Raw genomic sequence first — 17,614 nt, 5'->3', positions numbered from 1 at the left:
TATACTAATTTAATTAAATTAATTCACCGTAGGGTTGTCATCTTTTCAATAATACTTAATGATTGGAATCACAGTTTCATATAATTTAATGGAACGTCAAGGAAGAATTATATGGAACTATGATTTAACACCATCCCTATCCTTTTTCAATAGGAGTGACAAATCAGATTTTTCCTCCTAATTTTTAGCATTTTTAGTTAGATTTAATTTTTTTGAAGAGAAAAAAAAGGCTGAAAATCAAGAAAAATTTTTTTGATTTGTCATCCTCCTGTTAAAAAATGATAAAGATGACATGAAATTATAGTTTTATACAATCTAACATAGCGTCACGCAGCATTTAATGGTGCATCAAATATTATTGGGATAATGTCATGTTTACCCATGTACTTTAGTAATAACTTTCAATATGGTAACTAAAATTTCTAAATATCCAATATGCCCCTATAATTTGCTTCCATTTTCCTAAAAGGCACCAGCTCTAACGGCATTAAAGTGTGACGAGGCAATACACATGGACAGTTATAATACAGCCGCGTGATTTTTTTTTTCAGAAAAAGTCAATCAAGTCAAACCTACGAGCATGGTAACAATTTTACCATTTTATTTATAAATCCAAAGATTTTTTTTTTCTTTTGGTATAAAGGGGTAAAAAGTCTTCAAACTTTAAAAAAAAAAACAATTAAATCATTACTTTTTTTTTACATTTAGTTAGATACTTGAACTGTCAAAATATATTAAGAATACCCTTTAACCGTTAACTTTAACAGTTGACCGTTAAAGTTAACTGCCCCTAATTTATCTAGTTAAAGTCATCCCATATCACAACCACAACGTGACATGTGGAAAAAAATTATAAAAAATAAAAATCAATAAAAATTATTAAAATATAATAATATTTAAAAAATATTAAAAAAATATAAACATTGTAAAAGAATTCTTAAAAGATAAAGATGATAAAAGCTATACATTATTGTTGAAAACTGTCAATTCAAGTTAGTGAATTTGAGAAATATTTGGTAAGTGAGACTAAAGTAATGGAAGTAGACAATTGAAGTTGAATCAATATAAATCATTATGTCTACCACCTTAGCAATTTTTTAAAAATTTACCAATTCACCCCTCTTGATAAAATTTGATCCACCGAGGTTTAACAAAAACTTTTTTTTCATTCACAAATTGAGTTAGTGTCTTACCCTAACTCATTCAAAAACTTTAACAATAACTAGGTCATGGTTGTCATGGGCCAAGTGGCCACTTGGGTCGACTTGAGCTTAGATACGAATTTTCATGCCTTGTTTCAGTTTGACCCAAATTCAATTTAAATAAAATTATTTTAAATTTAATTATAAAAATATATATGTAATACTCAATTTTAGCCCGGGCTCACAAAAAAAAACCCAAAGTAATATCATTTGGCCTGATCGGAATTGCCCATTACTTGAAAAGGTTGAAGGTCCATCTACAAGCTTATGAGAACATAATCTTCAGGGATATGCAATCTTAGATATGATATGCAATCTTAGATATAATATATAATCTTAGATATGATATGTAATCTTAGATATGATATGCAATCTTAGAAGATATGATTTTGTAATCTTAGAGATTTAATTTGTAGATACCCTTTAATCTCAGCCGTTGATGTAATTGATCTGTACCGTTGGATTTGGGGAGGCTCAACTATAAATAGAGGCCTCTCCCTTCATTGTAAAAAAAAAAAATAGAGAGAGGAATAAAAAAAGAGAACGATTGGCAGTTTTTTAAAGGTGGCTTATTATTTTTTTTCTTTTGATTATTTTTTACTTATTTACGATTTTAAAAAAAGGGAGAAGGTGATACCACTGCGAATTTTATTTATTTTATTTAGCCCCTCCGCCTTTTAATGTTTTTGTAATTAAGTTTTTTTTAATTTACCCTTTTATTTATTTTTATTTCAATTTGGTCGAATTTGAACGGCGTCGTTTAGAGGAGGGAAAATTGCCCTTCCAGCCCCTCTATGTAATTCGAGCGTTCAATTAAGTCCTTCAGACTTTATTTATTTACGAATTTACCCCGGATCTTTATTGGCGATCTAATTTAATCCATTTTCATATTTTCTTTAAAATCAATATTTTGATAATACAATTGTATTCTTTTAATTTTTATTTTATAATTCTCATATGCAATTATTATTATTTATATGTATATTTAAGCATGTATTTATGTTTTTATACTAAAATTTTCGCATACTTATATTTTATATACACATGTTTAATTTATTTAATTAATTTTAATATTATATTAATTGTTTAAAACTTATGTATTTTTTTTATGTGTACAGGTATATTTTTTATTCGCTTATTAATTTATGTTTGCATATTTTATTATTATCTTGCCTATTTATTTGATATTTTGTACGTCATTATTTTGTTTATTTATTTGTTTATTCATATTATTTCTATGAAATTGTTGTATTTATTATTGATATTTGTTTAAGGGCATTCATTCACATATTCAACATAGCATTACCCTATCTCTTATTTAATTTTAAAATAAAACGCTTCAAAATAGAGGTAATACTCGTATTTAGGATTTCTCAAGGAAATTGAGCCCTAACGTATTGGGTTCTGATTTTTTTGAAAATCTAACAATCAAGGATTTCTCTTTAATAAAAAAAAATAAGAACTCATTATTGGGAATTCAACACGTTGTGTCCTAACGTATTGGTTAAGACGCATTGATTTCTCGAAATGAATATTTTTTTTAAAAATAATAAAGGAAATATTCCGAGTTTGGGATTTTAGAGGAATTGTGCCCTAACGTATTGGGCCGCGATTTCTTAAATCTTGAATAAATGTATATTCTTTTACATTTTTTATTGCACTAGTATTTTGCCCTAATTCATTTTTGGGGAAAATTAGAATGTCGTGCCCTAACGTATTGGGTGTGGTATTTTATTTCTCTGAAATGATAAGGGTCTTAATACGTAACGTTTTAAGTTTTTGCTAAGGATTACGATTTTCAAATTTTCGATATTAAGACATTAATTAATTAACTAGGTACCAATTTTTGGGCGTAATGAGGGTGCTAATCCTTCCTCATACATAACCGACTCCCGGACCCGTTTTTCTAAAATTTGTAGACCAAAGTCATTTTTAGGTGACCCAATCACACCTTAATAAAAGATTGGTGGCGACTCCCAATTTTCATTTTTTAAAGTCGACAACCTAAAATTTTTGTTTTTTTCAAAAAAATGGTTTCGACAATATAAATATTAATAAAATATATTTTTAGAATTAGGTTGCAACTTGGCCCATAGACAGCTTTATGGCACACTCATGATGTGGATAAAAAAAGTAAAAATTGTTATGAATATCTTATTAAGTGGATGTCCATCATGATCAAGATAAAGTTTTGGTATACTTTAAATTCTAATAGTTATTAGAATTAGATCTCTACTTTTATATTTCATATGCCTATAAATAGAGATTCTGATGAAGTATTGTAATCATCCCTTTTGAACAGTAAAGTACATTCTCTATTGCTTTCATATTTTCTTTGTTCTTTATTCTCTCCATATCTTTTTATTTTATAACACGTTATCAGCACGATCTTGCTCAAAGTGATAGTTTTCGTCGATCAAATTTATCCTTCATGATTTTCAATATCTTTGACGGCAAGATGCAAAGTTTTTACAGGAAGTTTCTTTTATTTAATGTTTCATATCAGATTATTATTTTTTATTCTTCTCTCATTATATATTATCATTGTTTTGATTAACTTATTTTACTTTTTGTTCTTAATGATGGTAAAAGATTTGATATTGTTATCTATATGAAATCGAAGTAAGATTCACTCTTAAAGTTTGCTTTTGATATTTGCTTGGAGATGATCTCTTTTCTTCATTACAAATGATGTTTATAATCACCACTTCTTATCCATGGTAACGTAAGTCAATCTAATCAACTTCTTTTGAAATTTGATTTGATTTCTATTAAAAGTTCAATTTATATAATTCACTATCCATATCTCTATGAATTTATAAAACCCTTCACGCATTTAGTTATTGAGGTTTTATGTGGAGATAAATATTTTTTCATCTTTAATAGAATTTATTGGTTTAATTTTGATTTTGATTAAAATATATGATTATTGCGGAATGTGAGTAAAAATATTTACTTGTCATTAGAGGTGCTCATGGGCCGGGCCCGGGCCGGCCCTGCCTGAAATATGGGCCTGAAATTTTACCCAGGCCCGGCCTAAGAAAAAAATCATAAGCCCGGGCCCGTCCCATTTTTTAATAAATACCAAAAATTTATTTTAAAATTTTAAAAAAGTATTTTAAAAATATTTTTAAATTAAAATAATAAAAAAATATTTTAAAAATATTTTAAAATTAAAAAAATATAAAAAATAAATATATTTATTATATCGGTAGGGCAGTGCAGCCAAAAAGTGGTGCTGAGGTCCGACACTGCTTTCTAAACGGGCCTCGTTTTTTTGCCCAAGCTCATATTTCGGGCTTATATTTTACCCAAACCCTCCCAAATTTTGGCGGGCCGTCAGGCCGGGCCGGGCCGCCAGTGTGATAGCCCGAAATAGGGCCTAATCGGAATAGTGGTTTCGTAACCACAAATCCGAAGTGAAATAGTTTAATTTTATAAATTTTTATTAGTTACTGATTGATTGAAATATTGTGTGAAAATATGGATAGAAAATTTTAATACTTTAGTGGTTAATTGAATTTTTAGGACTAAATTGAGAAAAATGCAAAGTGTGTCTAATTAGTGATTAAATGACTTAATTGAATTATTGCATGAAATTGGAAGTGTTTATGTGGCAATTAGACCATGAATTAGTGTTATGGACACAAAAGGGTATTTCTAGAAAATATCTAAGTAATGGGTCAAGGGCATTTTGTCCAAATTGAATAAAGACAAAATAAAGATGAAAACAAGTGTTCATCTTCTTAAAATCAGACGTTTGCTGCCAAAAAATTCATGTCACCATAGCTAGGGTTCTTGAACTTCCTAAGCTCAATTGTAAGTGATTTCTTGCCCGCTTTTGATTATTTTCGTATTTTTATGCTTATTGAAGCTTGAATTTCATGTTTCTACCATTTAATTTAAATGAAATTAAAGTTTAAAATTGACCCATTCATGATATAATTGTAAATTGATTAGTGATGTTAGATAATGAATGTTTGAAGTGTTAATTACAAGTTTTACTAGATGAATTTTGATGAAAATGTTGAAAAGGGCTAAATTGTGAAAGATGGTAAAGTGTGCATAAAGTTGTGATTTTGTGAAATTGAGGGCTGTTATGAGCATGAAATATGATTTAGTGAAGTTTGAAATTTAAAAATTTAGTGAATTTTATTTTTACGAGCTTAGGGACAAAAGTGGAATTTTGAAAAGTTTCGGGAAAAATGTAAATTTGCCAAAATGTTGTGTATGAATTGTATTTGAATGAAATGTTGATAAAATGTATTAAATTGTGTTAATATAGATCAAGAAAGAAGAAATAGTGGAAGTGATCGGGAAAGAGAAAGTTATCGACTAAATTACAAAATAGTCGTTTTGCATCTGAGGTAAGTTATGTGTAAATAATAGTTATATTTTTATAAATTGTGAATTATATTTGATATGTGAATCAATATTGAATGTGAAAGGAAAATTATTCATGAATTATTCAAGTGAAAAAGTGTTTAAAATAAAGTGTTAAGTGTAAATTCCCGGTTGAACTTAGGAATAGAAGTGGATACAAGTGACATGTCACTAGAGACCAGTGTTACAGTGTTACAGTGAGTCCCGGGTGCTGGGTGGTCTAGCATGTGTTGCAGACACCTGACAGCTTGTGTGAGCAGGCCCGTGGACATTTCTATTGTTATTGATCAGTGGTAGCTTCGGCTACATTTCAGTGGTAGCTTCGGCTACATTCAGTGGTAGCTTCGGCTACATATCAGTGGTAGCTTCGGCTACATATCAGTGTGGCACTTATGTGCTAAATCTCTACGTATCCGTGTATATTCCAAGTGTTCAACGGGATTAATAATGAATTAAAGTGAATATGAAATGAAGTGTGTATGCAGGTACAATTGAAAGAATGAGTATATGTGATAAAAGTGTGAAAATGTATATGCAAGTGATTTGGTAAGATTGTGCATTTGTAAGTGATTGAAATTGCTAAGAAATGTTTTGATTAGTTATATGTTAAAAGTGTTAATTGTTAAATGAGTACCTATTATTTACATGTAACTTACTAAGCTATTGGTAGCTTACACCTTTCTTCTTTTCCTTTGTTTTATAGTAATTTGAACTTGATCGAAGTGGGGATCGTCGAGCTCGTATCACACTATCATAATCGTCTCGGTATTATGTGCTTTTCAAAACGTTTAAACTATGGCATGTATAGAGTCTTAATCATTTTGAGCATGTTCAAATGATATGGCTAATATTAGCTATTGAAGTAGCTAGTAAAAATTATGTTTTGGGTGTTATGTATGTTAAATAGTAACTAATTCAAAGAAGCAGTTTCTTTGACAGCAGCAGTGACGTGAATGTTAAAATTCACCATAAATAGTAGAAATGGAATTAGAGAGTGAATTATATATGGAATCAAAGCTTATCAAGTCTATTTTTATATGAAAGAAATGGTGTAGGCAAATGAATTCTGTATTTTGAGATATTTGAATTTTAGTGAGATAGGGTCAGAATGGTTTTTGAAGTCCCCTGCTCTGACTTTGAAAAATCATTATAAATTGTACAGAAAGAATTATGGGTCATAATTTATAAGTGTAGATTTCTTAGTGAGTTTATTTTCAAAAGAAACAAACGATAACCTTATATGAATTCTTTACAATGAGATAATTGATTTTTAGTGCCAAGAGGTCAGATCTGTCGAGCTGTGAAACAGGGGATACTTTAATGAATAAACTGTACTAATTGGCCAAGTCAAAAATTCTGAAAATTTCATGGTCAGTAGTAATATGAGTCTAGTTTCAGGGAAAGTTTACGGATTTAAATTTTGATTCTCGTAGCTCGAGTTATAATTAAATTAGTGACAGTTATACAGGTAGACAGTTTTGCTGTGAACAGTGAATTTAATTTTAAAAGCAAATTTTTATGCTCCGAATTGGTAAGTTAAATTGGATGACATCTCGTACTCGATTCCGGCAACGGTCTCGGGTAAGGGGTGTTACATTTAGTGGTATCAGAGCTACGGTTTAGTCGATTCTCGGACTAACGTAGCGAGTGTAATAGACTATCTATACATGCCATAATCGAATAATGATAGTGTGACGACTCCTGACATCTTAAAATGTTTTTTTTATAGTAATGGATTCTAATCGAGATACAGCTGATGATGCTCAAAGTAATGTGCCTGTTGAAAGTCGATTCGAGACTCAGGGGCAAGGAGATGAGGCTCGAGAAGCTTTTCTCCAAATGATGAACAATTGGTACACTGAGTTTGTTAGAACTAATCCTAATGCTCAACCTCCTCCCCCTCCTATTCCTCAAGTCGTTCCCATAGCTCCTCAACAAACTGAAGTGTTAAGATTGTCAAAGCCTCCAGTGGACAAAATTCGAAAGTATGGAGCCGAAGAGTTCCGAGCTAATGTAAATGATGATCCTGAAAGAGCAGAGTTCTGGCTTGATAATACCATCAGAGTGTTGGATGAATTATCTTGTACTCCAGAAGAAAGTCTCAAATGTGATATCTCATTGCTGAGGGATTCGGCTTATAATTGGTGGAAAACTTTAGTGTCAGTGGTGCCTAAAGAGAAAGTTACATGGGATTTCTTTCAAGAAGAATTCCGAAAGAAGTATGTAAGTCAGCGTTTCATTGATCAAAAGAGAAAAGAGTTTCTTGAATTGAAACAAGGGCGCATGACGGTAGCCGAATATGAACGAGAATTTGTCAAATTAAGCAAGTATGCCCAAGAGTGTGTATCTAATGAAGCTACATTGTGCAAAAGGTTTGAAGATGGATTAAACGAGGATATCCGATTGCTAGTGGGAATTCTTGAAATTAAAGAGTTAGTGGTACTAGTTGAAAGAGCTATCAAGGCTGAAGAATTGAGCAAAGAGAAAAGAAAGGTGGAAAGTGAAGCAAGAGATGCAAGAAAAAGATCAATGGGCAAGTCATTTCAATTTCAAACGAAGAAGTCTAGAGAAATGAATACTCGATCGAATGTTTCTAGTGTGAATTTGCAAAGAGATCGAGGAAGACAATATTCAGGTTCCAAAGCTCAAAGCGACTTCTATGGCAAGTGTAGGTAGTGTTAAACCTACTAGACTGGAATGTCAACATTGTGGGAAACGACATTTAGGGGAATGTTATTTAATCAGCCGAGCATGTTTTAAATGTGGATCTCAAGATCATTTTGTGAAAGATTGTCCAGAAAGAGAAGAGATAGAAAAGTTTCAAAATGTGAGATCGAACAGTGTGACTACTAGAGGAAGACCACCGAGAAATGTGGGGACTGGAACTAGTGGTAAAGGTGTAACAAAAGACACGACTGTAAGATCTGAAGTGGGAGCTCCAAAGAAGAGCTTATGCCATCCGAGCTAGAGAGGAAGCATCTTCCTCGATGTGATCACTGGTATATTTTCTCTTTACGACACTAATGTTCTTGCATTGATTGATCCTGGTTCTACTCACTCGTATGTATGTATGAATTTAGTGTCTGATAAGAATTTGTGTGTTGAATTGACTGAGTATGTGATTAAAGTGTCAAATCCTTTAGGCAAGCATGTGATAGTTGATAAAATATGCAAAAATTGTCCTTTGATGATACAAGGTCAGTGTTTCCCCGCCAACTTGATGTTGTTGCCATTTGATGAATTTGATGTTATTTTGGGAATGGATTGGTTGACATTACATCAGGCCAAGATAGACTGTAGTTAGAAAATTCTTGAGTTGAAGTGTAGTAGTGGTACAGTTCTTCGGGTTGAAACAGATAAGTCAAATGTGATGCCAATTGTGATTTCTGCCATGTCTGCTCAGAAATGTTTGAAAAATGGTTGTGAAGCATATCTTGCTTATGTGTTGAATACAAAAGTGTCTGAAATAAAGATCGAATCAGTGCCAGTGGTATGTGAATATCTAGATGTGTTCCCAGAAGAGTTGCCAGGTTTGCCTCCGATTAGAGAAGTAGAGTTTGGTATTGAAGTAATGCCAGGTACTGCTCCAATATCGATTGCTCCTTACAGAATGGCACCAACTGAATTAAAAGAATTAAAAGTGCAATTACAAGAGTTGACGGATAAAGGATTCGTCGGACCAAGTTATTCTCCGTGGGTGCTCCGTGCTATTTGTGAAGAAAAGGATGGGACATTGAGATTGTGTATTGATTATCGTCAACTTAATAAAGTGACGATGAAAGAATAAGTATCCATTGCCCGAATAGATGACTTGTTTGATCAGTTAAAGGATGCCACAGTGTTTTCCAAAATTGATTTGAGATCCGGATATTACCAATTGAGGTTAAAGAGTCGATGTGCCAAAGGCGCTTTGAACCCGGTATGGTCACTATGAGTTTCTTGTAATGCCTTTTGGTCTGACTAATGCTCCAGCTATTTTTATGGATTTGATGAATCGGATTTTTCGGCCCTATTTGGATAAATTTGTGGTGGTGTTTATAGATGATATTCTTATTTATTCCCGAAGTGAAGCTGAGCACGCCGAACATTTAAGAATTGTGCTACAGATTCTGCGAGAAAAGAAATTGTTTGCTAAATTTAGTAAAAGTGAATTCTGGCTCAGTGAAGTGGGATTTTTGGGACATGTTGTCTCGGGAGATGGCATTCGAGTGGATCCGAATAAGATATCAGTAATAGTTGAATGGAAACCTCCAAGAAATGTATCTGAAGTTAGGAGTTTTCTGGGCTTAGCCGGATATTACCGTCGATTCGTAGAAGGTTTTTCGATGATAGCTTCACCGATGACAAAATTGTTGCAAAAAGATGTTAAGTTCGAATGGACTGAGGAGTGTCAACAAAGTTTTGAGAAATTAAAGAAGTGTTTAACTGAGGCACCAGTGTTAGTGCAACCCGAGTCAGGAAAGGAATTTGTTGTTTGTAGTGACGCGTCGTTAAATGGGCTTGGATGTGTATTGATGCAAGAAGGAAAAGTGATAGCGTATGCTTCTCGACAGTTGAAACTGCATGAACGAAATTATCCTACCCATGATTTAGAGTTGGCTGCTATTGTCTTTGCTTTGAAGATTTGGTGTCATTATTTATATAGTGAGAAATGTCATGTTTTTACAGATCATAAAAGTTTGAAATATGTTATGACACAAAAAGATCTAAATTTGCGGCAGCGAAGATGGTTGGAATTGATGAAAGATTATGAACTTGTGATAGATTATCATCCGGGAAAAGCCAATATAGTTGCTGATGCTTTGAGCAGAAAGTCTCTCTTTGCTTTGAGAGCTTTGAATACAAGATTAACATTGACTGAAGATGGATCATTGCTTGCAGAGTTAAAAGCTAGACCATTGTTTCTTCAAGAAATTTGTGAGGCTCAGAAAGTGGATAATGAATTGCAAAGAAAAAAGACTCAGTGTGCAATGGATGATAATTCTGATTTTCGGATTGATTCAGATGGATGTTTAATGTTTCATGACAGAATATGTGTTCTGGAAAATGTTGATTTAATTGAAAATTTTGCAGAAGCACATGATAGTCGCAGTAGTTCACCCCGGTAGTGTAAAAATGTACAATGATTTAAAGAAATTATATTGGTGGCCGGGTATGAAACGGGATATCTCTGAGTATGTGACAAAGTGTTTTGTGTGCCAACAAGTAAAAGCTGAACACCAAGTACCTTCAGGGTTACTTCAACCTATTATGGTGCCCGAGTGGAAGTGGGATAGAATTACTATGGATTTTGTTTCCGGATTGCCATTGTCACCGAAAAAGAAAGACTCAATTTGGGTAATAGTTGATCGATTGACTAAGTTAGCTCATTTCATTCCTGTGCGAATGAGTTTTTCACTTGACAAGTTAGCTGAATTGTATATTGCTGAGATAGTTCGATTACATGGTGTGCTTGTGTCTATTATATCTGATAGAGATCCACGGTTTACTTCAAGGTTTTGGAAGAAATTACAAGAGGCATTGGGTACTAAATTGAATTTTAGTACAGCATTTCATCCTCAAACCGATGGGCAGTCTGAAAGAGTAATTCAAGTGCTCGAAGATATGTTGAGATGTTGTGTATTGGAATTTGAAGGTAATTGGGAAAGATATCTACCTTTGGTGGAGTTTGCATATAATAATAGTTATCAATCGAGCATAAAAATGGCACCTTATGAAGCGTTGTATGGACGAAAGTGTCGGACTCCATTATATTGGACTGAACTTAATGAAAATCAGTTACATGGAGTCGATTTGGTAAAAGAAACTGAAGAAAAAGTGAAGATAATCCGTGATTGTTTGAAAGCTGCATCGGATCGACAGAAGTCGTATGCGGATTTGAAAAGAAAAGAGATTGAGTTTCAAGTGGGTGATAAAGTATTTTTGAAAGTGTCTCCATGGAAGAAAATTTTGAAATTTGGCCGTAAAGGTAAATTAAGTCCAAGATTTATTGGCCCGTATGAAGTGATAGAAAGAATTGGTCCAGTGGCTTACCGATTGTCTTTACCACCGGAATTGGAAAGAATTCATAATGTGTTTCATGTTTCTATGTTGAGGCGATATTGATCGGACCCATCGCATGTGATTTCACCGACTGAAGTGGAAATTCGATCGGATATGACATACAAAGAAGAGCCGATTCGAATCTTGGCACGAGAAGTGAAACAGTTGAGAAACAAAGTAATTGCTTTAGTGAAAGTGTTATGGCAACGGCATGGGATGGAAGAGGCAACATGGGAAACTGAGGAGGCTATGAGGAAACAGTATCCCAACTTATTCACTGGTAAGATTTTCGGGGACGAAAATCCCTAAGGGGGGAGAATTGTGATAGCCCGAAATAGGGCCTAATCGGAATAGTGGTTTCGTAACCACAAATCCGAAGTGAAATAGTTTAATTTTATAAATTTTTATTAGTTACTGATTGATTGAAATATTGTGTGAAAATATGGATAGAAAATTTTAATACTTTAGTGGTTAATTGAATTTTTAGGACTAAATTGAGAAAAATGCAAAGTGTGTCTAATTAGTGATTAAATGACTTAATTGAATTATTGCATGAAATTGGAAGTGTTTATGTGGCAATTAGACCATGAATTAGTGTTATGGACACAAAAGGGTATTTCTAGAAAAATATCTAAGTAATGGGTCAAGGGCATTTTGTCCAAATTGAATAAAGACAAAATAAAGATGAAAACAAGTGTTCATCTTCTTAAAATCAGACGTTTGCTGCCAAAAAATTCATGTCACCATAGCTAGGGTTCTTGAACTTCCTAAGCTCAATTGTAAGTGATTTCTTGCCCGCTTTTGATTATTTTCGTATTTTTATGCTTATTGAAGCTTGAATTTCATGTTTCTACCATTTAATTTAAATGAAATTAAAGTTTAAAATTGACCCATTCATGATATAATTGTAAATTGATTAGTGATGTTAGATAATGAATGTTTGAAGTGTTAATTACAAGTTTTACTAGATGAATTTTGATGAAAATGTTGAAAAAGGGCTAAATTGTGAAAGATGGTAAAGTGTGCATAAAGTTGTGATTTTGTGAAATTGAGGGCTGTTATGAGCATGAAATATGATTTAGTGAAGTTTGAAATTTAAAAATTTAGTGAATTTTATTTTTACGAGCTTAGGGACAAAAGTGGAATTTTGAAAAGTTTCGGGAAAAATGTAAATTTGCCAAAATGTTGTGTATGAATTGTATTTGAATGAAATGTTGATAAAATGTATTAAATTGTGTTAATATAGATCAAGAAAGAAGAAATAGTGGAAGTGATCGGGAAAGAGAAAGTTATCGACTAAATTACAAAAATAGTCGTTTTGCATCCGAGGTAAGTTATGTGTAAATAATAGTTATATTTTTATAAATTGTGAATTATATTTGATATGTGAATCAATATTGAATGTGAAAGGAAAATTATTCATGAATTATTCAAGTGAAAAGTGTTTAAAATAAAGTGTTAAGTGTAAATTCCGGTTGAACTTAGGAATAGAAGTGGATACAAGTGACATGTCACTAGAGACCAGTGTTCTGTTGTTACAGTGAGTCCCGGTGCTGGGTGGTCTAGCATGTGTTGCGCGACACGACGACTTGTGTGAGCAGGCCCGTGGACATTTCTATTGTTATTGATCGGTGGTAGCTTGGCTACATTTCGGTGGTAACCGGCTACATTCGGTGGTAACCGGCTACATATCGTGGTAGCTTGCTACATATCGATTGTGGCACTTATGTGCTAAATCTCTACGTATCCGTGTATATTCCAAGTGTTCAACGGGATTAATAATGAATTAAAGTGAATATGAAATGAAGTGTGTATGCAGTACAATTGAAAGAATGAGTATATGTGATAAAAGTGTGAAAATGTATATGCAAGTGATTTGGTAAGATTGTGCATTTGTAAGTGATTGAAATTGCTAAGAAATGTTTTGATTAGTTATATGTTAAAAGTGTTAATTGTTAAATGAGTACCTATTATTTACATGTAACTTACTAAGCTATTGGTAGCTTACACCTTTCTTCTTTTCCTTTGTTTTATAGTAATTTGAACTTGATCGAAGTGGGGATCGTCGAGCTCGTATCACACTATCATAATCGTCTCGGTATTATGTGCTTTTCAAAACGTTTAAACTATGGCATGTATAGAGTCTTAATCATTTTGAGCATGTTCAAATGATATGGCTAATATTAGCTATTGAAGTAGCTAGTAAAAATTATGTTTTGGGTGTTATGTATGTTAAATAGTAACTAATTCAAAGAAGCAGTTTCTTTGACAGCAGCAGTGACGTGAATGTTAAAATTCACCATAAATAGTAGAAATGGAATTAGAGAGTGAATTATATATGGAATCAAAGCTTATCAAGTCTATTTTTATATGAAAGAAATGGTGTAGGCAAATGAATTCTGTATTTTGAGATATTTGAATTTTAGTGAGATAGGGTCAGAATGGTTTTTGAAGTCCCCTGCTCTGACTTTGAAAAATCATTATAAATTGTACAGAAAGAATTATGGGTCATAATTTATAAGTGTAGATTTCTTAGTGAGTTTATTTTCAAAAGAAACAAACGATAACCTTATATGAATTCTTTACAATGAGATAATTGATTTTAGTGCCAAGAGGTCAGATCTGTCGAGCTGTGAAACAGGGATACTTTAATGAATAAACTGTACTAATTGGCCAAGTCAAAAATTCTGAAAATTTCATGGTCAGTAGTAATATGAGTCTAGTTTCAGGGAAAATTTACGGATTTAAATTTTGATTCTCGTAGCTCGAGTTATAATTAAATTAGTGACAGTTATACAGGTAGACAGTTTTGCTGTGAACAGTGAATTTAATTTTAAAAGCAAATTTTTATGCTCCGAATTGGTAAGTTAAATTGGATGACATCTCGTACTCGATTCCGGCAACGGTCTCGGGTAAGGGGTGTTACAGCCAGGCCCATGAGCACCTCTACTTGTCATGTGCTTTGAGATATTCACCTTGTTTGTAATAATTTCATATCATTGTAAAATTTGAGATGAAATTATGTTATAAGAGGTGGTGGTTAGAAAATGTTTATGTTTAAACTTTTATAGCTGTAAAGTTATTTTAATTTGACATTATAATATTTTGTATTTTGTTGTGGTATGATATATAATATATATTATCTAACCACAATGATTTATTAGTAGCATGAGTTTATTATTTGTTACGTTTAATATATGCTTTATTTATACCTAGTCATTTTATTTTATATGAATAAATAAAATTTTATTTAAATTAAGCATTCATTAAGGTTATACAATAAAATTATTATATGCTCTTGAAGAGCTAATATTGCATCAAACTGTAAAAGCTCTTTAAGAGCTTATATTTTAGCTCCTTGTGATTCAAAATTTTGTAAAATATAATATTATTTTTCAGATCAAGAAGATATATATTGAATAAAACATTTATGTGTTTTACATTAAAACCATATATATATAAATAACATGAGATACTCATGTATTTGTATTATATATATTCCCTGAAGGAATACATTTCACTATATGATTGAAATATCTAATGTGCTCCTGCAATAGTAATATTGTGAAAATGACTTTAACAGTATTTTCGAACAAATCTCATACCTTCTAGTAGCTAAGCAAAATAATAAGTTACCAAATGAAAAACTGTGAAATTCTTCCCACTAGTTTTGCTTCATTCCTTAAAGTGAATATAGCAGTGCATAACAATTATGAAAAATGAAAATATAGAGATCATTATTGTTGTTGTAATTGAGAATGTGATTGGAAACTAATCATGACAACATGAATAGATAAATTTTGATTTGAAATCCAACATGTTTTGCGATGGTGATTATGGAATAAAGAATTAATGGATGCGTTTAGAAGTCTATTCTACTAGATTTATTGCATTCTCAAGTGAATGAAAATATAAAGAAAATAAAAGATATAATCATAAGCCACTAAAAGTGAAAACATAGTAATAAATAAGAGGATAATGAGAGTTCTCAAGATAACTCTTCAAAGGGTAAAGATAACTTATGTTATCAATGTGATATGAAAGGTTATTGGCCACAAATGTGACATATGCCTATATATTTTGTTTTGTTAATATTCTTTGAGAAATGATATGAGAATGTAATAATAAATTCTATTATTATAGATAGAAAATATTTATACTAAAACGAACAAATATTATTCCAAGTTTTGATAATACAAAACTAGTCGAAAGCTCCGAAGAGTTAATATATTAATATATTGTGATGATTAATCCATTGGTTTTAAAAGATATTTATAATGTATCTTATATTGAGATTGTGAATGAGGAAAATATTATATTTCAAATGGATCACTGTTGTTATAAATATCTATTTTGAAAAGATGAAAAAAGAGAATTGGGTTATTAATATATATTATAATATTTGACTGTGAAAGATCTATTTATAAGAAATAAAATATGATAATTCTATCTAAAGCTCGTTATGGTTGGATGCACTGAAGTTGCAAATTTACATATTTGAAGATTTTGACATATTCCAAGCGAATATTGCATATAATTGTTTGGAAATTATATTTATTTTGTTGACTTCGTGACATTATAATATTCACATTGATTTAGACACTTCCGATAGTAAATATCACAATAGCACTTATATGTGGATACAAAGTAAAAGGAATGATAGTGAAATTATTAATTTGTTACAATTTAGTATAATTGAAACACATGTTAAAGTAAACCGAAGTTTACTGATACAAATACATTTACTACTTGGCATGACCAGTTAGACCATCCTGGATCATATATGATGCGAAAATTAATTAAGAATTTATATAAACATTCATTAAAGAACCAGAAGATTCTTTAATTTAAAAGAATTCTCATATGTTGCTTGTTCTCAATGAAAATTGATTATTAGAAACTCACTAGCTAAAATTGAGATTTAATGTCTTACATTTCTGAAATGAATATGGTTCCATTCATCCACCATGTGGATGGTTTTGATATTATATGATTTTGGTAGATGCATCTACAAAATAATCACATATGTGTTATCAATTTGCAACCTGTCGTTTGCAAGATTGCTTATTTAAATAATTAATTTCAGATCATGCAATTAAGACAATTCATCTTGCTAATACTAATGAGTTTATATCTCAATCTTTTATTGGTTGAGTTTGAAAACTTTTGTAAAAGTTTGCTTATAATAGTTTAGAGAAATTATTAATTGAACACCTCTAATTAATGTCTAAACCATTACTTATGAGAACTAAACTTCCTATTTCAAAATGAGTTATGTTGATTTATGTGTTATACGCATTAAGCAAATAAGTTATAAATACTCTCCATTACAATTGGTTTTGATCAAGAGCTAAATATTTCTCATCTTTGAATTTTTGTATGTGCGCATATGTTCCAATTACTCACCACAACGCACAAAGATGAGTGAATCCTCAAAGAATGTTGGGAATATATATTAATTACAAGTTTCTTTATATTATTAGATGTTTTGAATGCATTGGAGATTCTATTATGACATGATTTGTGATTACAATTTCGAATTCGATAGTTTTCCCGACATTCGAGGAGAGAAATAATAACTTGTAATGAGTTAGGGGGAGAGTAATTTGAACCAGAAGTTCAATAAGAATAACTCATTACAAGTTAACTGTTAGATATATTTACAAGCTTAATGAGAATAACCAAGTGTTATATACCATCTAATATTTTAATTTGAATCAAAGTCCCAGTAGGACAATCAGTTAGACTAAATAATAGATTGATCGGTTCCAAAAATGAAAATTCTTCTAGATAGTCATATAGTGGAGGTGGGTGCTCTAGAAGAGACCCAAGACATAACTAATAAGTAAAACTCCAGAAAAGATTCAGGTACCTGAAACTGAATTTTAAAATAATGAAAATAATAGACCTCGATAAATTATGATAATTCGAAAAAATGTGGAACGAAATAATAAAAGTGGTCGACAATGATTTTGTATGCAATATTA

The sequence above is a fragment of the Gossypium raimondii genome, chromosome 8 (genome assembly GCF_025698545.1).
Source record: "Gossypium raimondii isolate GPD5lz chromosome 8, ASM2569854v1, whole genome shotgun sequence".
NCBI classification, from domain to species: domain Eukaryota; kingdom Viridiplantae; phylum Streptophyta; class Magnoliopsida; order Malvales; family Malvaceae; genus Gossypium; species Gossypium raimondii.
This window is presented reverse-complemented; position numbering follows the sequence as displayed.